The following is a 19523-nucleotide window of genomic DNA, read 5'->3' as shown; positions in this document are numbered from 1 at the left end:
AGGACAAGGATGTCCACTCTCACCATTATTATTCAACATAGCTTTGGAAGTCCTAGCCACAGCAATCAGAGAAGAAAAAGAAATAAAAGGAATACAAACTGGAAAAGAAGAAGTAAAACTGTCACTGTTTGTAGATGACATGATACTATACATAGAGAATCCTAAAGATGCCACCAGAAAACTGCTAGAGCTAATCAATGAATTTGGTAAAGTAGCAAGATACAAAATTAATTCACAGAAATCTCTTCCATTCCTATACACTAAGGATGAAAAATCTGAAAGAGAAATTAAGGAAACACTCCCATTTACCACTGCAACAAAAAGATTAAAATACCTAGGAATAAACCTACCTAGGGAGAGAAAAGGCCTGTATGCAGAAAACAATAAGACATTGATGAAAGAAGTTAAAGATGATACCAACAGATGGAGAGATATACAATGTTCTTGGATTGGAAGAATCAATATTGTGAAAATGACTATATTACCCAAAGCAATCTACAGATTCAATGCAATCTCTATCAAATTACCAATGGCATTTTTTACAGAACTAGAACAAAATATCTTAAAATTTGTTTGGAGACAAAAAAGACCCCGAATAGCAAAAGCAGCCTTGAGGGAAAAAAACGGAGCTGAAGGAATCAGACTCCCTGACTTCAGACTATACTACAAAGCTACAGTAATCAAGACAATATGGTACTGGCACGAAAACAGAAACATAGATCAACGCAACAAGATAGAAAGCCCAGAGATAAACCCATGCACCTATGGTCAACCAATCTATGACAAAGGAGGCAAGGATATACAATGGAGAAAAGACAGTCTCTTCAATAAGTGGTGCTGGGAAAACTGGACAGCTACATGTAAAAGAATGAAATTAGAACACTCCCTAACACCATACACAAAAATAAACTCAAAATGGATTCGAGAACTAAATGTAAGACCGGACACTCTAAAACTCTTAGAGGAAAACATAGGAAGAACACTCTTTGACATAAATCACAGCAAGATCTTTTTTGATCCACCTCCTAGAGTAATGTAAATAAAAACAAAAATAAACAAATGGAACCTAATGAAACTTCAAAGCTTTTGCACAGCAAAGGAAACCATAAACAAGACGAAAAGACAACCCTCAGAATGGGAGAAAATATTTGCAAACAAATCAACGGACAAAGAATTAATCTCCAAAATATATAAACTGTTCATGCAGCTCAATATTAAAAAAACAAACAACCCAATCTAAAAATGGGCAGAAGACCTAAATAGACATTTCTCCAAAGAAGACATACAGATGGCCAAGAAGCACATGAAACGCTGCTTACCATCACTAATTATTAGAGAAATGCAAATCAAAACTACAATGAGGTATCACCTCACACCGGTTAGAATGGGCATCATTAGAAAACCTACAAACAACAAATTCTGGAGAGAGTGTGGAGAAAAGGGTACCCTCTTGCACTGTTGGTGGGTATGTAAATTGATATTACCACTATGGAGAACAGTATGGAGGTTCCTTAAAAAACTAAAAATAGAATTACCATATGATCCAGTAATCCCACTACTGGGCATATACCCAGAGAAAACCATAATTCAAAAGGACACATGCACCCCAATGTTCATTGCAGCAGTATTTACAATAGCCAGGACATGGAAGCAACCTAAATGCCCGTCATCAGATGAACAGATAAAGAAGATGTGGTACATATATACAATGGAATATTACTCAGCCATAAAAAGGAAAAAAATTGGGTCATTTTTTGAGACGTGAATGGATCTGGAGACTGTTGTGCAGAATGGAGTGGGTCAGAGGGAGAAGGACAGGTATCGTGTGTTAACGCATATATGTGGAACCTAGAAAAATGGTATAGATGAACTGGTTTGCAGGGCAGGGGTTGAGACACAGAGGTAGAGAACAAACCTATGGACACCAAGTGGGGAAAGCGGTGGGGGTTGGGGGTGGTGTGCTGAATTGGGCGATTGGGATTGCCATGTATACACTGATGTGTATAAAATTGATGACTAATAAGAACTTGCTGTATAAAAAAAGAATTAAGAGAGATATTAAAAAAAAAAGAATACAAGGAAGCTTTAGGAAAAGCTTTACCAGTTTGGTGGTCCACATTTTCCTTTTTATGTTTGCAAAAGACTGATGCATGATAAAAATATATGATCAATTAAGTCTTAAACAAATAAATAATAAATAAATAAGTAAAAATAAATATAAGTCAGATGGAACCCTTCAGGAGCTTGCTCTCTCAGTCAATAAAAGGTCAATTCTTACCACAGCTAATAAGCTCCATGTCACCAGGATTCCCATGACCACTTCTCAGACCTCATCTCTCCTGGCTCCCTCATCCCTGTCTCCAGCCCCCCTGCTGCTCCTGAGCACCCCCCTCATCATGGCCTTGCATCTGGATCATGCTCTGGACCATGGCCTTAACATCATGTCTCTCCCTTCCTTTCAGTCTTTGTTCACATCTCACCTTATAAAGATAGCTTCCCTGACCTCCTTTATAAAATAGAAAGACCCCTTACCTCCACCCACCTCCTCACTTTCTGTCCCCTTGCCTCTCCTCACTTCTCTTCATGCCCTTATTCCTGTTACATCACACAACTATTTGTGTGTTTAAGGCTCACTTCCCCTACATCTCCCCAGAATATAAGCTTCATGAAAGCAGGGTATTAGGTTTGTTAACGGCTGTATCCTCTTTGCTGGAAACAATGTAGGCAAATAAATACTTGTGGAATGACTTGGGAGGGGGGAAAAAACACAACATTTTATTTGAATTTGACCAGAGATGGAAAATCTACAAGTCAAAAATCAAGTTCTTCTAATGCTACTCAGAGAAATGCCAACACATGTCAGATTTCTGTAAGTTATAACATCTAAGTTTTCTTTTTAACTTTAAATGCATTAAAATGAACCCCAGTGCATTAAACTCAACAGGTATCATTTTTTTTAACATCTTTATTGGAGTATAATTGCTTTACAATGGTGTGTTAGTTTCTGCTTTATAACAAAGTGAATCAGTTATACATATACATATGTTCCCATATCTCTTCCCTCTTGCGTCTCCCTCCCACCCTCCCTATCCCACCCCTCTAGGTGGTCACAAAGCACCGAGCTGATCTCCCTGTGCTATGCGGCAGCTTCCCACTAGCTATCTATTTTACATTTGGTAGTGTATATATGTCCATGCCACTCTCTCACTTTGTCCCATATTACCCTTCCCCTCCCCGTGTCCTCAAATCCATTCTCTACATCTGCGTCTTTATTCCTGTCCTGCCCCTAGGTTCTTCAGAACTTTTTTTTTTTTCTTTTTTAGATTCCATATATATATATGTGTTGGTGTACGGTATTTGTTTTTCTCTTTCTGACTTGCTTCACTCTGTATGACAGACTCTAGGTACAGGTATCATTCTTATTTAAAAAATTACTTCCTGATGACACATAGGAGATCCAAGAAGACGTTTTTACCTTCTGATAATGCCAGGGAGTGGTAGTGTCCACAGGAAGCTTGTATAATTTTTATACCAGTCAGAGTTTCTATCTTTCTAAAAAATGATACAAAATCTAAAAAAAAGAAAAAAGTTCATATGTTGAAGCCCTAACCCCTAGTATCTTAGAATGTGACTGATGAGATAAGGTCTTTAAAGAGGTAATTAAGGCTAAATGAGGTTCTTGGTGGTGGGTCCTAATCCAGTGTAATCAGTGTTCTTTTAAGAAGAGGAGGTTAGGACACAGAGCACAGAAGTTAGACCATGTGAAGATAGGGATAAGATGGCCATCTACAAGCTAAGAAGAGAGATCTCAAGGTGAAACCAACCTCACTGACATCTTGATTTTGAGCTTTTAGACTAGAGGACTGTGAGGAAATAGATTTCTGTTGTTTAAGCCAGTCAGTCTGTAGTACTCTGTGATGGGAGCCTTAGCAAACTATTATAGTGCACATTTATACCATTTCAGTACTTTTGGAATACCGTTAGTTCTCTCTCAAAAGCATTCTGTAATTATCTCCTTTTATTTCAATGTTTTCAGTTCCCTGTATGTATAATACATTTCCCCATAAAACCTGTAGGTACCCTTAATCTAGCCCTATATCTCACCTCTCTATACATCATGTCAGCATCTTCCAGATTAAAAATGGCCAGGCTGGCAGGGTCTCCTTTTAAGGATAGGCTGTGTTTCAACATGGCTCCATTTTAATCTCCTGCTTTTCACTACAGAGAATAAAAACCAATGTACAAGCTGGTTATTCAATGGTTAAGTTCAGTTAATTCTTATCACAGCTTTGAGTATCAAATATCAGCTTAGGTCGGAGGAAAATGGGGTGTGTGTGTGTGTGTGTGTGTGTGTATGTATTTGTGTGTTTGTGTTTAAGAGGGTGAGGACCTAACCTATGAAGTTTCACTGCCAACTGGTTTTAGGGGAAATATTGCTACTAATTGTTTGTTGTTCATTTTGGGATTTTTTTCCCTGCACTTTATTCTAATTTTTAATGCTTTGAAACTGCCTATTTGAGTTGTTAAAATCGTCCTTGCCCTGAGCGTTTCATTACTATGGATATCTTTTTAAAAATATATAATATTATTCTTAGCCGTTAACAAACTTGTAAATGCAACCTTTGTGTCTCATTCTGTGAACGCTTTGCCAGATTTTTCCTTCTACCTGTCTCAGAGTGCTCAAGGACACTGCTGTCTTCAAGAGTTCTGTTACAATGCATTTCCAACTACCTTCCTTCTATTAAATGTACAGTACACAACAAGGAGTACATTCCTCCAATGTGTTCTCCAAAAAGTAGCTTTGAACATGGCACATCAAAAGCAAAGTGAGTTTGGCAATTTTTAACACAACATCTCTTCAGGGATATTCCCTCATACCATGAGGGGAAAAAAGAGAAACAAATGTGTACTACCTGGCACATTAAAAACAAAAAAAATCAAAGAAAGCTGTTGTGTGAAAAAGGAATAACAGAAAACCTGAGGCAGAAAAAATACATGAAATTATATACTGCCCCAAAGACAAATTCACACTTTATTTATACTCTGTGGAGTAGCTATACAGGTGGCAACAGAAATATGGAGTGAGTCCCAGCACTTTCCTTGTGTTCCCCTGCCCTCAGTGAGAATCAGTTACCATCGGGCAAATGATTTGTTCTGAAGACATCTGAGCAGGCATATATTTTCATTATTCTGAATTTTGCTTCAATGACCCAACTGTAGATAAAACACCTCGTGTGCCCACTGTGACATTCATTGTGGCAACTGCACCTGTTAGGAAAATGTTTCTGCTTATTACAAACATATGGAGAAGATTGAGAATATGCTCACATAAGGCAATTGGTTTTAAAGTAATATTGGATCATTTGTTTTCAAATAGTGTTCTCTTCAGTTTTCCATAGTCCTCACATACATACACAAAGTGAATGGGGAATGTGTTTTTCAAGCAAAACAAGCCCATGGGGAGGATGGTTTTGAAGTGCAGTTGTCTTGCCAGTGTCCTGGAGCGCCAGCATCTCCCTTCTAGTGCTTAGAATCACTCCAGGTCACTCATGCTAACCTATTCCTGAAACTTCCTGGGAAAGCGTGACTGAGCTTGCCTTAGTGCCTTGCAAGTCCTCTCCTCCTATCCCTCCCCCACCTCCTCTTCCCTCCTCCTCAATTACTCTGAAGTTGAGGGAGAAGGTGAAAAGGGAAGGGAGGGAAAAATGACACTAACATCTCCTTTTTAAAGCCATCCATAGCAGAATAGAAGTAAATTCGTGGAGAGGAAATGATTAGGTAGATGTTGGGTCTATCACCTCAATACCTACTTAACATACCTATGGATCTCTAGTCTCTACCCTTCCATCAGGGCATCCTTTCCCTTTATGCCTTGATCAAGTACCTGGACAATTGTAATACTTGCCAAGCTCGTTGCTACCTCTTGTCTCTGTTCCTCCAATTTAGCCACATTTTTACAAAAATTGTCTTCCTGAAACAGAGGTCTCTTCACATACCTTCCTTGAATAAGGTCTCTCATGCTCTCCACTGCTGGGAGAAGAGCATGAGCTTAGGATTCAGACTTGATCGTGAATACAAACCCTGCTACTTATTGGTTGTGGTTAACCTTAGGAAAACTGTGTTACATCTCTGAACCTTGGTCTTTTCAACTGTAAAATGGGAAAATCATACCTTCCTCATGATATTTTTAATAGCATGAATTAACATTTATATTATTAAAGCATTAAAACAATAGTGCAGAATAGTTGAAAAATAGATGGGGAAATATGTAATCCCACTATCCTTAAATAAGTTACAAACTATTTTATATGTTTCCTTTTGGTCTTCTCTACCTAGTTGTATATAGGTATAATACAGCCTCATGATTTTTGAGAATTAAAATAATACACATTAGGCACCTAACATAGTGTAGCCAGGCTTGTGAACACAACCTGTATTATCAAGCTCTTCTCCTAATTACTCCTCACTTTGAACCATGCTCTCTTTATACTCTCTACTACTCACAGCCTTCTTAGAATCATGTTCATTTTTTATTTTTATTTTTTGCATGTGGGATCTTAGTTTCCCAACCAGGGATCCAACCTGTGCCCCCTGCAGTGGAAGTGCAGCGTCTTAATCACTGGACCACCAGGGAAGTCCCTCATGTTCATTCTTTAGGAACAAAGTCATAGCCTTCTAAAAGAATTACTCTTGCTAGTAGGTTCATTTTTCCTATCTTTCTCCTCTTTTCTCAATCCTCCCACCTGTCCCAATATGTCCCTCATCTCTACATTCAACTTCTGACCTCCGTCTTACCCTCAGAAAATAAGACACTTTGTTAAGAAGAAACATGAGGAACAATAGTTCATTGAGAAAATAGAAGTTTCATTAGGGTAGAACTCCTTTCTCTTTATGCCAAATCTACAAATATGATTTCCCCTATGCACAGATTTTACATTTACCCTTCTATTTTGTGGAAGAATTGACTTTGAGCCCTTGGAACATAAATTTCTCCACTTGCCCTCTTTGCCTTTCCAAAGACTGACCTCCATTTTGGACCTCAGCATCACAGCCTTTTTTGGTTCTTTCCCAATAATATGAAATATGCTCCACCATCTCCCGTTAAAAACAAATTCTTTGACCTCATACACTCCTCTAGCCCTGTATCTCTGTCATGTGTCAGAGCAGATCTCCAGAAAGGAGTCATCTATGCTTACCATTCTTCAGTCTTCACCTAAGTACTTATCATTTCCTCCTCAAACAGCTCATTTTTTCAGTTTATTTTAATTCTTTGTTAAATGCATATTACACATCCCTGAATACCAAGGTGAAAGGCACTGCCTCTGTTCTCCAAGATCTCTTAGTTTACTGATAAAGCAGATAGGATTATAGCATAATAAGCAATATTCTATAATGTATTAAATGGAAATGCCCTTGAATGACTGAATGCTCATTTTTAAACTTTACCAAATTTCTCACTTTTAAAAATTGAGATATAATTGACATATAACATTGTATAAGTTCAAGGTGAACATATTGATTTAATACATTTATATTGCAATATGATTGCCATTATAGCATTAGCTAATACCTCTATCGTGTCACACAATTATAATGTCTTCTGGTGGTGGGAACTATTAAATCAAGTTTTAATTTGACTTTGGCTTGCAGTGAAACCATTCTTGTTCAGGTAATCAGAAAACTCCATGTTGCTAAATCCAAGGGGTAACTTCTATATCTTTGTGTTACCTGACTTCTCAGAAGCTTGTGACACAGGTTTTTGAAATATTCTCTTCTCTGTTTCCATGACAACATGCTATTTTGCAAATCCATCTACCTAATTTGTGGTCTCTTCTCTTGCTCCTTTGTCTTGCCTTCCTCCTATTCTATCCTAGCTGGTCATGTCAATCTCCTTGCCAAAACGTTCCTTTCTCTATTCTGTCCTCAGCTATTTCTATATCTTTACATATTATATTACTTATGCTTTCCCAGTAGATACGTATCTTCTGCCCAAATCTAGCCCCTGATCTATCTGATGCTTTCAACTGTCCATCTAATAATCTTCCCTTAAAAGCACAATGAGGATCCCCAACTTAATATTTTCAAAATAGAGCTCTTAATTCCCACCATCCCCTCCAAAATACTTGTTCTTTCCCTCACTCAAATCGAAGTCGTCATCATCTATGATATTCTATCAAGGCAAAAAACTAAGCACCATTATTGATTTATTCCTCTTAGTCAATGCTTCACACAGAAGTCATCACTAACGTTTATTATTTCTATCTTCAAAATTCTTTTTTTTAAATTTGTTTATTTAATTTATTTATTTTTGTCTGTTTTTGGTCTTCATTGCTGCACACGGGCTTTCTCTAGTTGCGGCGAGCAGGGGCTACTCTTCACTGCGGTGCGTCGGCTTCCTCATTGTGGTGGCTTCTCTTGTTGCAGAGCATGGGCTGTAGGTGCACAGCTTCAGTAGTTGTGTCAGACGGGCTCAGTAGTTGTGGCACACGGGCTCAGTAGTTGTGGAGCACAGGCTTAGTGGGATCTTCCCGGACCAGGGCTTAAACCTGTGTCCCCTGCATTGGCAGGCGGATTCTCACCTGCTGCACCACCAGGGAAGCCCCTCTACCTTCAAAATTGATACAGACTTTGATCGCATCTTTCCGCCACCCACACAGCCGTGCTAGTCCTTGTCTCCATAGTCCTTTTTCCTTCTATAACTGATCTGCCTGCTGCTCTTCCTGTTCTTCTTGGATTCCCAACACAGCAGCCAATATCTTTTCCCATTACTTCCTCCCACCTTTTGTATTTATTATTATTTTGTGATAAAAACACTTAACATAAAATCTTCTCTCTTAACAAAATTTTAAATAAAATTTAAACTATACAGTAGTGTTAAGTAGTGTATACACTATTGTTAACTATAGACCCTATGCTGTATATTAGACCTATAGGGCTCATTGATCTTGAGTAACTGAAACTTTGCACACTTTGGCCAATACTTGTAATATTTTAAGATGTAATATTTAAAAAATATAAATTACATTGCCGAGTGTGATATTCCCTTGTTTGAAAACACTCAGTGATTCCCTTTTGTCTTCAGAATAAATCCTGCTTTCTTTCCATGGATAAAAAGTCCCAACATAATCCATCTCTTGCTCCTTTCTCTAACTTTGTCTTATTCCATGCTTTCTTCCTTCCTAACTTGCTCCAGATAGAGATTTCCTGGCCTCCTTTTCTTTCCTTATACTTGCAGCCTGATTCTTCTCCTAGAGACTTGGCTTTTGTCATGTGTTCCAAGAGGCATGTCCTTCTCTGAGAGTATTCCCTGGGTTGTTCATTCTTCTGCACATCTTGTAACCAGAAGCACTGCCTGTCTTCTTAAGGATGTTTATATAGCCTCAGAAGACACAGGTACTTCTGTCTCCACAACAGAGCATATTTGTTTACTGTCCAGTATATATTCCTCTTTGGCCAACATTGGGAAAGTTTGCTTTCACTTCTTTCTAAAGAATTTGGGTTCTGTGACACCTGCCTACTGTGTGTACAGTATCCTCCTGTGCCCTTCTGCATTGCCTCCATGGGATCTGAGGGAAGAGAAATGTATGTGAGCATGAAGCTCATGTTGCTTGCAGTGCAGGGCCATGACTAATAAAACCCTTTGTCTATGAACGAGGAGTGTCGGTTCTTCCATCAGCATCGAGGAAACTGGTTACCTTGCAACCTGTTAGCTGGCAAGAAGGGTAAATCTCAGACTCTACGCAGTTCTTAATAGGCTTTGACAAACAATTTCAAAAAATTACAGAAACATTATTTGCTTTACCAAAATAGTCACTTCAGGGTTCTTTCCAGGAACATATTTAGGTTAGTTACAGTATTATGTAATTTGCAATAGCTCCCCAATATTCCTCCTTCTTCCAAACCTCATATGCACTCTTTCCAGGAATGCATATCAACCTATGTGTTCATATGTTTAGGAATATATGTCAAGGAAGGTAGTAACCTACTTCACAAAAATTGCTGCAGTCTACAAATAACTGTCAACGGAGTGAAAGATTTTACTATCGGTTTTGCACAGTTATCTGTAGAAGGCTCTGTACCACATCTTATTATATTTAATATGATGCAAAAATAATGCACTCTGTATTTAATGGTGTCTAAGTAGCTCATTTTCATATATACATGAAAATATGCATTTATATATTTCTGCCTTCAAAATTAATTGTTTTGAAAGCATAATTGGTTGTTATGTATATTTTTAAAGTGTGATTTTAAAATTATAGTTTGTTGTATGATACTTTTGTCTTTCATAGGCAAATAAATTATGGCTTTCATTTCAGGGATCCAAAGAAAACTTTTCAATATAGCCATAGCTAATTAGGAAGCCTGGAACAGCTGAACCTCAATAAATAGATCTCTTGTTACTGACTATTCCTTCAGAATGGATTGTACACAAATATCAACATATACCTCTAATTTTTTTCAGGCTAATGATAAAAGTTGAATTCAGAATTTATAGATGAACAACTTTTTCTCATCCTCCCAGGCCTACCTCAAAAGATACCTCCTCCCTACAACTCCTAATTCTCCTATAAGAATAAATTATTGCTTTTTCACTCCTCTAGTATCCTAGGTTTGCCCTTATTTAATCAAATATACAAACAAATATAAGCAAGATAAGGAGATTAAGAATGACAGAAGTTTCTTTTTGTTTCCCACTGGTAGTGTGGTGGCTTCATAATCACCGGAGACTCAGGCTGTTTACTGTTTACTATTCTCAACATGTGGCTTCCTTCCTCACGGTTGTCTCATGATACATGACGGTTTCTGGAACTCTGCTCATTATGTCCCCATTCTAGGGATTCAGCTGGAGGGAAGGAGTCAGCATCTTTTAAAAAGACTTTCTTGGAATCTCACAGAACACTTGGTTACCCTCCTTCCCCCAGAGATTGGTCACATGGTGTCTTAGCTTAGCTGCTATAACAATAATACCATAACCTGAGGTGGTTAAACAACAGACATTTGTTTCTCACAGTCTGAAGGCTGCAAAGCTCAGGAGCTGGCAGATTCAGTGTCTGGTGAGAACTTTCTTCCTGGTTCATGGACCACCATCTTCTCACTGTGTCCCCACAGGGTATAAGGGGTGAGGGAGCTCTTGGGATCTCTTTTGTAAGGGGACTAATGAGGGCTTGACTGTCATGATCTAATCACTTCCCAAGGGCTTCACTTCCTGATACCATCATATTGGGGGTTAAAATTCAAAGTATGAATTTTAGGGTGGACACAAATATTCAGTCCATAACACATGGCTACTGCAGCAATAAAGGAGGCTGGGGGAAAATTACTCTGGGGGGTTATGTATCCAGCTAAAAATTGATTCTGTCACTCAAGGAGGGAATAATGGTAGCTGAGTAAAGAATTATCACTCTCAACCACATACTTCTACTTAATTCTTATGTTATTTTGTCGAATCAAAATTAGTTTTCACATAAATGTTACCATCACTAGAAAACTATAAGTTCCTTGGAGGAAGGAATTATGCATTATTTATCCTACTTCCTAACACTTAGAAGCATCTTGTCATGTAATTTATCCTTAATCAATATATGCTAGCTTTAATAGTATTTGTTGAATAACACAGGCTACTATATACCAATTTTAGAAAAAGAACTTTAAATTCCTTTTAGTAAACTATATAATTCCCATGATAAAAGCCTGTGAGGATACTTTTTATGTTCGCAACTTTATTTAAAAAGTGCCCCAGTCAATCTCAGACAAATCATTTACTAGAGAGTTGAAATGAATTTTGAATGTAAGCACAGAATTTATATTCACCAATTTCTTAATTAATTGGCTCCCTCAGTCATAAAATATTTACCAAGCATTCTTTGCAAGACATTGTGGCAGGTGTTTGGCATACAAAGATGAATAAGACATAATCCCTGATTTCAAAGAACTCACAATCTAGGGGACATCTGTTTTGTGTATGAATGTCATTGCCTGTTATATACTTTACATATGGCACAAGTTTTTAATATCTTTACATTCTGATCTGAGTAATTTTCTTTTGTAATATTTTCCTTTGATTGACCCCATAGACTAGCAGCAGCAGAAGACATAGCTTACCCCTCTATCCTTTCTCTTGTAATTTTCTGTAGGAAAAGAGACAAATTTGAATCTTGGAGGAGATATTCCTTGATTCCTTGGAGGAGATATTGCTTGATAAGATATTCCTTGATAAGATGTTTATGAGGCAAATAGCAATTAATAGTGCCAGGGTGGACTGTGGTTGGCTACATGGTTCACTTCCCAGATCCCCCCTCAGAACCAAGACATTCATTTCTCCAGTTTCTGAGACTGACGCTTGCCAAAGATTCAAATCTGAGTCCCTCTTGAGGACTTACCCTCAGCCGAAGGAGCTGCCTCTTCTAAGGTTATGCCCCACCCCCAGAGGAAGCTTATGTCCAGTGACTGTGAGAAGATAAAAATTCTATCTCCTTTTGTCAATGGGAAACAACTCTAAGGACCCTCCTATTTCCGTAGCTCTCCCTAAGACCAGTTGAGTCCTTTGTTGTGACTTAATCTCAAAGGATAACTACTATCCTTTAAAAGCTTTAAAAAGCCATACTCTTAGGCATGGGGGCATGAATCAGCAGTTCTTGCATACTTCCTTGGTAAATAAGAAATTTCAGTCTTCTGTTACTAGATTCATATTCTAGTGCTTTTTTAAAACTATATTTACAATACAGTGGGCCTGGGGTGATTTTGGGGTTTAGTGACAAGAATAGGAGGGTAGAATGTGAAGGGCTATAAGGACATTTTCTTGTGTGAAAGAGGGTGTATGGTGTGTGTATTTACTGCACTGTGTTGCAATTAGTATATATAGAGAGTATAAGGCTGTAATTACGGTGTTGGTTCCTATTAAGATAATGGTAACATTTGATCATGAGAAGGACGATATAACTATGAACAGTTCTCTGATCAGATTAATAATTGTGGGTAAGGCTAAGTTTGTTAGGCTTGCTAACAGTCACCAAGTGGCTATTAATGGGAGGAAGGTTTGTATGCCTCGGGCTAAGATTATTGTTCGGCTATGGACTCGCTCATAATTTGAGTTTGCTAGGCAGAATACTATAGATGATGTGAGGCCGTGGGCGATTATTAAAGTGGTGACTCCTATGTAACTTCGAGGAGTCTGGATGAGAATAGCCACAATGACAAATGCTATAGGGCTGATGGAAGAATATGTGATAAGTGATTTTAGGTCTGTTTGGTGTAGACAGATTGAACTGGTTATGATTATTCTCATAAGGAAAGCATAAGAAAAGGGTATGCTATGAATTCTGTATTGCTGTAATTTGTAGCATGCCATAGCCCCCGAGTTTTAGTAATACGGCTGAAAGGACTAGCCTGCGATGGGGGTTTCTATGTGTGCTTCGGGTAGTCAAAGGTGGGGGCCATAGAGGGGTATTTTTACCATAAAATGTATTATGCAGGCTAGTCATATGAAGACGTTGGATCAGGAGTTGGGTAATGTTTGGGTTCAGTATTGGAGTACTAAGAAATTTAGAGACCCCATAGTGTTTTGGATATATATTAATGCTACTAGAAGTGGGAGTGATCCGACTAGTGCACAGAATAGAAGATAGAGCCCTGCATTGAGCCGTTCTGTTTGGTTACCTCATTGAGTGATGATGATGAGTGTAGGAACTAGTGTAGCCTCGAATATAATGTAAAATAAAATTAGTTCTTTGGTGGTAAATGTTATGATTAAAAATGTTTGCAATATGATTAGTATAGTGGTGTATCGCTTTTTAGGGTTAGTGATTCTTTGAGCAGGTGAGATTGGCTGGCTATTAATATTAGTGGTAGGAGTCATATTGTTAACATCAATAGCGGTACAGATAAGGAGTCGGAAAAGAACATTAATGAGAAATTAAGGCTATTATCATTAAACTGATTAAGGAGAAGCTGCTTCTGAGGCTAACTAGCAGCTATGGGCTGTAGCATTAATTCAACTTATATTAGTTTTTGATAATCAAGTCAGGGGTATTAGTATAATTGTAGGAACAATAAATTTTAACATTGGAGGAGGTTAAGGTTTTGCACGTAGTTGGTGCCACATATATTTGACACTATTACTAACGAGGATAATCCGAGTGTGGCTTCACAGGCTGTGGACACTAACAGGATGATTGGTAGTATGCTGGATAAGGTGAAGTGTGAGTTTAGGATCATTAGAGTTGCCATGACGAATAGTGATAACATCATGCCTCCTAGACGTAATAGTGAGGCTATTAAGTGGGATTGATGTATTAGCAGTCCTACAAGGGATACTGTGTAAGCTATAATAATATTTATGGATACTAAAGGCACTTAGTAATTAGGAGTTTAGTCGTAATCTAATGAATCGAATTCATTTGTTTTATTTTAAGCTAAATACCATATTCAGTTCATTCTAGTCCTTTTTGAGTTCATTCATAGGCTGGGCTAATTGCCAATAATGAGATCAGGAGCAGAGTTATGGTGAGTATTGTTTTTAGATTATTTGTTTGAGTTGCTCAAGGGAGGGGAAGTAGGAGGGTAATTTCTAAGTTGAAGAGAAGAAATGTGATTGCTACTAGGAAAAATCTTATGGAAAAATGCAGGCAGGCAGATCCTATGGGGTCAAACCCACATTCATAGGTACTTGCTTTTCCTGTGTAAATATTCAGCTGGGGAGTCAGAAGGAGATGAGTATGAGCAATGAGGCCAGTGCTGTGTTTGTCAGTAGGGCCAGTATTAAGTTTATTATTCTTTTTCGGGCTCTATGGAAATTGACTGATTAGAAGTCAGTTGTGCTAATTAATACTAAAAGAATTATGAGCCTCATCAATAGATAGATATGTAAAGGAATAGTCATACAGCATCTACAAAATGCCAGTATCAAGCAGCGGCTTCAAAGCCGAAGTGGTGGTTGGATGTGAAGTGGTATTTAATTGGCGTAGGAAACAGATAATAAGGAAAGTGGACCCAATGATTACATGCAGTCAGTGGAATCCTGTGGCCATGAAGAAAGTTGATCCGTATACTCTGTCTGAAATTGTAAATGGAGCTTCATAGTACTTTGAGGCTTGTAAGAGTGTAAGATATATACCTATGGCGCTTGTAATAAAGAGGGCTTGGAGTACGTGCTTGCGATTTCCTTCCATAAGGCTGTGGTGGACTCAAGTAATACACACACCAGAGGCTAGTAGCGCGGAAGTGTTGAGGAGCAGTACTTCTAGAGGGTTTAGAGGGCGAATGCCTCTTGGTGCCCAGCACCTGCCTAATTCAGGTGCAGGGGTGAGGCTTGAGTGATAGAAGGCTCAAAAGAAGCCAGTAAAAAAGAGGACTTCTGAGATAATAAAGAAAACTATCCCATATCGAAGCCCTTTTTCAACGATTGGTGTGTGATGGCCTTGGAAAGTACTCTCTTGAATGACATCTCGCCATCACTGATATATTGTTAGAGTATTAGTTAGTAGGCCTAATATTAATAATATTATCAAGTTGAAGTGGAATCACATGATTAGGCCCGATGTCATTAAGATGGCTGAAAGGGCTCCTGTTAGAGGTCAAGGACTGGGGTTTACTATGTGGTATGCATGGGTCTGGTGGGTCATTATGTATTGTCATGTAGGTAGAGGCTTACTGGGAGGGTAAACACATAGGCTTGAAATATAGCAACGGCAAATTCGAGGATAGTACGTAGGGTAAGAATGATGAATGTAATAAAAGCTGTAGCAGTGCTGATACTTATTAATGCTAGAGTTGCCCCTCTGATTAGATGAATCAACAAGTTTCCTGCTGTAATATTGGCTGTTAATTGCACGGTAGTGATACTGGTTGGATAAATAGGCTGATAGTCTTGATAATTACTAGTATAGTGTAGTATAGTAATTACTAGTATAGTATAGTACTAGTATAGGGATGAGGGAGTGGGTGTTCCTTGTTGTAGGAAGTGAGCTAAAGATGCTTTTGCTTTGTTACAAAAACCTGTAATCACAGAGCCAGCTCATAGGGGAACTGCTATTCCTACATTTATTGAGAGCTGCGTGGTAGGTGTAAATGAGTGGAGTAGTAGCCCTAGAAGGTTGGTTGACCCAATAAATAGAATGAGTGACATTAATATTAATGATTAAGCCTGCCCCTTGTGATTGTGGATGCTTGTTATGTGTTTTGATGTGAGTTGGACTAGTCATTGTCAAAGAGAAATTATGCGATTACTAATTAGTCGATTTGATGTTGGAAATAAAATACTTGGAAACATAATAATTAAAATAACTACAGGGAGACCTATTATTGTCGGGGTTATGAAAGAGGCAAATAGATTTTCGTTCATTTTGTTTCTCAAGGGATGGACTGTTTTTGCACTTTGGTGTGTGTTGACTCTGGGTTGGAGTAATAAGTGTACTTTGAGACTTTTAGTTGAAAGATAATAAACAGTGCTAGAAACATAGATAAAATGGTAATGAATCATGTTGATGTATCTAATTGTGGCATACCATTAAGGAGAGCCTTAGCTCTATAACTTAAGAGGTTAACGCTGCCTAGCTTCTTAACGAGTTTATTGTATTGATGTGGATCATTTTTCAAAGTAGTTTAGGGGTACTAGTTTGAGGACAATAGGCATGAAACTATGATTTGACTCACAGATCTCTGAACACGGTCCATAATACAAACCTGGTGGTGTTGATATTAGGGTTGTTTTATTTAGGCGTTCTGGGATTGCGTCTGTTTTTAGGCCTGGGGAAGGTACAGCTCATGAGTGCAATACATCTTCGGAGGAGATTAGTATTTGGATTGTTATTTCTATGGGTAACACTACTCGGTTGTCTACTTCTAGCAGTCATAACTCCCCTGGTTTTAAGTCTGATGTTGGGATTATATAGGGGTCAAAACTTAAATCTTCATAGTCAGTGTACTCATAACTTCAATATCACTGGTGACCTATAGTTTTTACAGTAAGAGATGGGTTGTTAATTTCATCTATCATGTAGAGGATCCACAGTTATGGCAGGGCAATTAAAATCAAAATAATGACCTGTAAGATCATTCAAATGGTTTCTACTTCTTGTGTGTCTATTGTGCTGGTATATGTTAGCTTAGTTAACATTAGTGAAATGATATAAAGAACCAGAGAACTAATTAAGAAGACAATTACTAGTGTGTGGTTGTGAAAGTGTAGTAACTCTTCCATGATGGGTGATGTTGCGTCTTGAAATCCTAGTTGGAAAGGATATGCCATAGATATATACAGGATTTCCACCTGTGACTTAACTTTGACAAAGTTACATAAATTTTTACTAATACCTCGTTTACGGAGAAAGACATAGTGGTTATGGTGTTGGATTGAAACCAATAAAAGAGGGTTCAATTCCTTCCTTTCTTGATTATTTTAGATTGATGTAAGTTGGTTCCTCAAATGTATAATATGGTGGAGGACATCCATTTAACCATTCTAAGTTTGTAGTAGTAAGTTCTATTGCTAGGACTTCTCGTTTGGATGCAAATGCCTCTCAGATAATGAAAATTATCAATATGACAGCTGTTAGTGAGATGAATGAGCCTATTGATGAAATAGTATTTCATGTTGTGTAGGCATCTGTGTAGTCAGAGTATCGTCGAGGCATGCTGGATAGACTTAAGAAATGTTGTGGGAAGAAGGTTATGTTGACACCTACAAATATGATTACGAAGTGAATTTTTGCTCATGTTGAGTTGAGTATATATCCTGAGAATAGTGGGAATCAGTGTACAAACATTCCTATGATAACAAAGACAGCTCCCATTGAGAGGACATAGTGAAAATGTGCAACTATGTAGTAGGTATGATGAAGGACAATATCTAATGATGAATTAGCTAGGACAATACCTGTTAGCCTGCCGAATGTGAAAAGGAAGATGAAACCTAGGGCCCACATCATGGCTGGGAACCATTTAATATTACCCCCGTGGAGTGCTGCTATTCAACTAAACACTTTTACCCTTGTTGGGATAGCAATAATTGTAGTGGCTGATGTAAAATATGCTCGTGTGTCAACATCTACACCTACTGTGAACAGGTGGTGGGCTCATACAATGAACCCTAAGAATCCGATTGATATTGTAGCTCACACCATGCCCATATATCCGAAAGGCTCTTTTTTCCCTGAGTAATAGGTTACAATGTGTGAAAATATCCCGAAACTGGGCAGGATTAAAATATATACTTCAGGGTGTCCAAAGAATCAGAACAGGTGCTGATACAAGGTTGGATCCCCTCCCCTTGCAGGGTCAAAAAAGGTTGTGTTTAAATTTCAGTTAGTAATATAGTGACTCTGGCTGCTAGTACAGGGAAGGATAATAGAAGTAATACTGCTTTGATTAATACTGATAGTACAAATAGTGGTGTTTGATACTGGGATATAGCAGGTGGCTTTATATTGATAATAGTGGTAATAAAATTAATAGCCCCTAGAACTGAGGACAGGCCAACTAAATGTAGGGAAAAAGTAGTAAGGTCAACTGAAGCCCCTGCATGTGCTAAATTTCTGGCCAAGTGAGGATACACAGTTCAGCCTGTACCTGCACTGGCTTCAACTATTGACAATGCCAGCAATAATAAGAAAGGAGGGAGTAGTCAAAAACTCATGTTATTTATACAGGGGAAAGCCATATCAGATGCTCTGATCATTAGAGGCACCAGCCAATTTCCGAAGCCACCAATTATGATGGGCATGACTATAAAGAAAAATATTACAAACGCATGGGCTGTTACTTCCACGTTGTAGATTTGGTCGTCTCTGAGCAGTGTTCCGGGCTGGCCTAGTTCAGCATAAATTAGTAGGCTCAGGCCGGTACCTATTATTCTGGCTCAGGCACCAAACAGCAAGTATAAAGTACAGATGTCTTTGTGGTTGTTTGAGAATAATCAGCAGTTTATGAACATAGGTAAAATGGCCGAGTAGGCATTAGACTGTAAATCTAAGACAGAGATTAAGTCATCTTTTTACCAAGCCCTGTGGTGAATTGTCCATATTGAATTGCAAATTCAAAGAAGCAGCTTCAATTCTGCCGGAGCGGTGGGAGAAGCAGATTGAAGCCAGTTGACTAGGGTATTTAGCTGTTAACTCATCGTGGGAGATGTATCCCTCCAATCTAGTGAGGATTTAGCTTAATTAAAGTGTTTGATTTGCATTAAATTGATGTAGGATATAGTCTTGCAACAATTATTAGGCAGGAATTAAGTAAATTATACTTGCTCAGGGCTTTGAAGGCCCTTGGTCTGGTTTAACCTAAACTCCTATTCCAACACGGGTAGTATTGGTGTGAGAAGCAGGAGTACTGTGGATATTACGATCATGGTTGGTAGGAGGATTATTTGCTTTGTAGAGTCAAATTGCCATTTTATTGTTATGTTGATTGTGGAGGGGAATGTGGTCAGTGCTGTGGAGTATGTGAGTCGCATGTAGAAATACAGGCTAAGTATGGCTATTAGTTATTGTTTTTTGTCATTTCTTGGATAATTATTCATTTGGGCA

The sequence above is a fragment of the Grampus griseus genome (assembly GCF_964374135.1).
Source record: "Grampus griseus genome assembly, chromosome: 3".
Taxonomy (NCBI): Eukaryota; Metazoa; Chordata; class Mammalia; order Artiodactyla; family Delphinidae; genus Grampus; species Grampus griseus.
Note: the sequence above shows the minus strand (reverse complement) of the source record.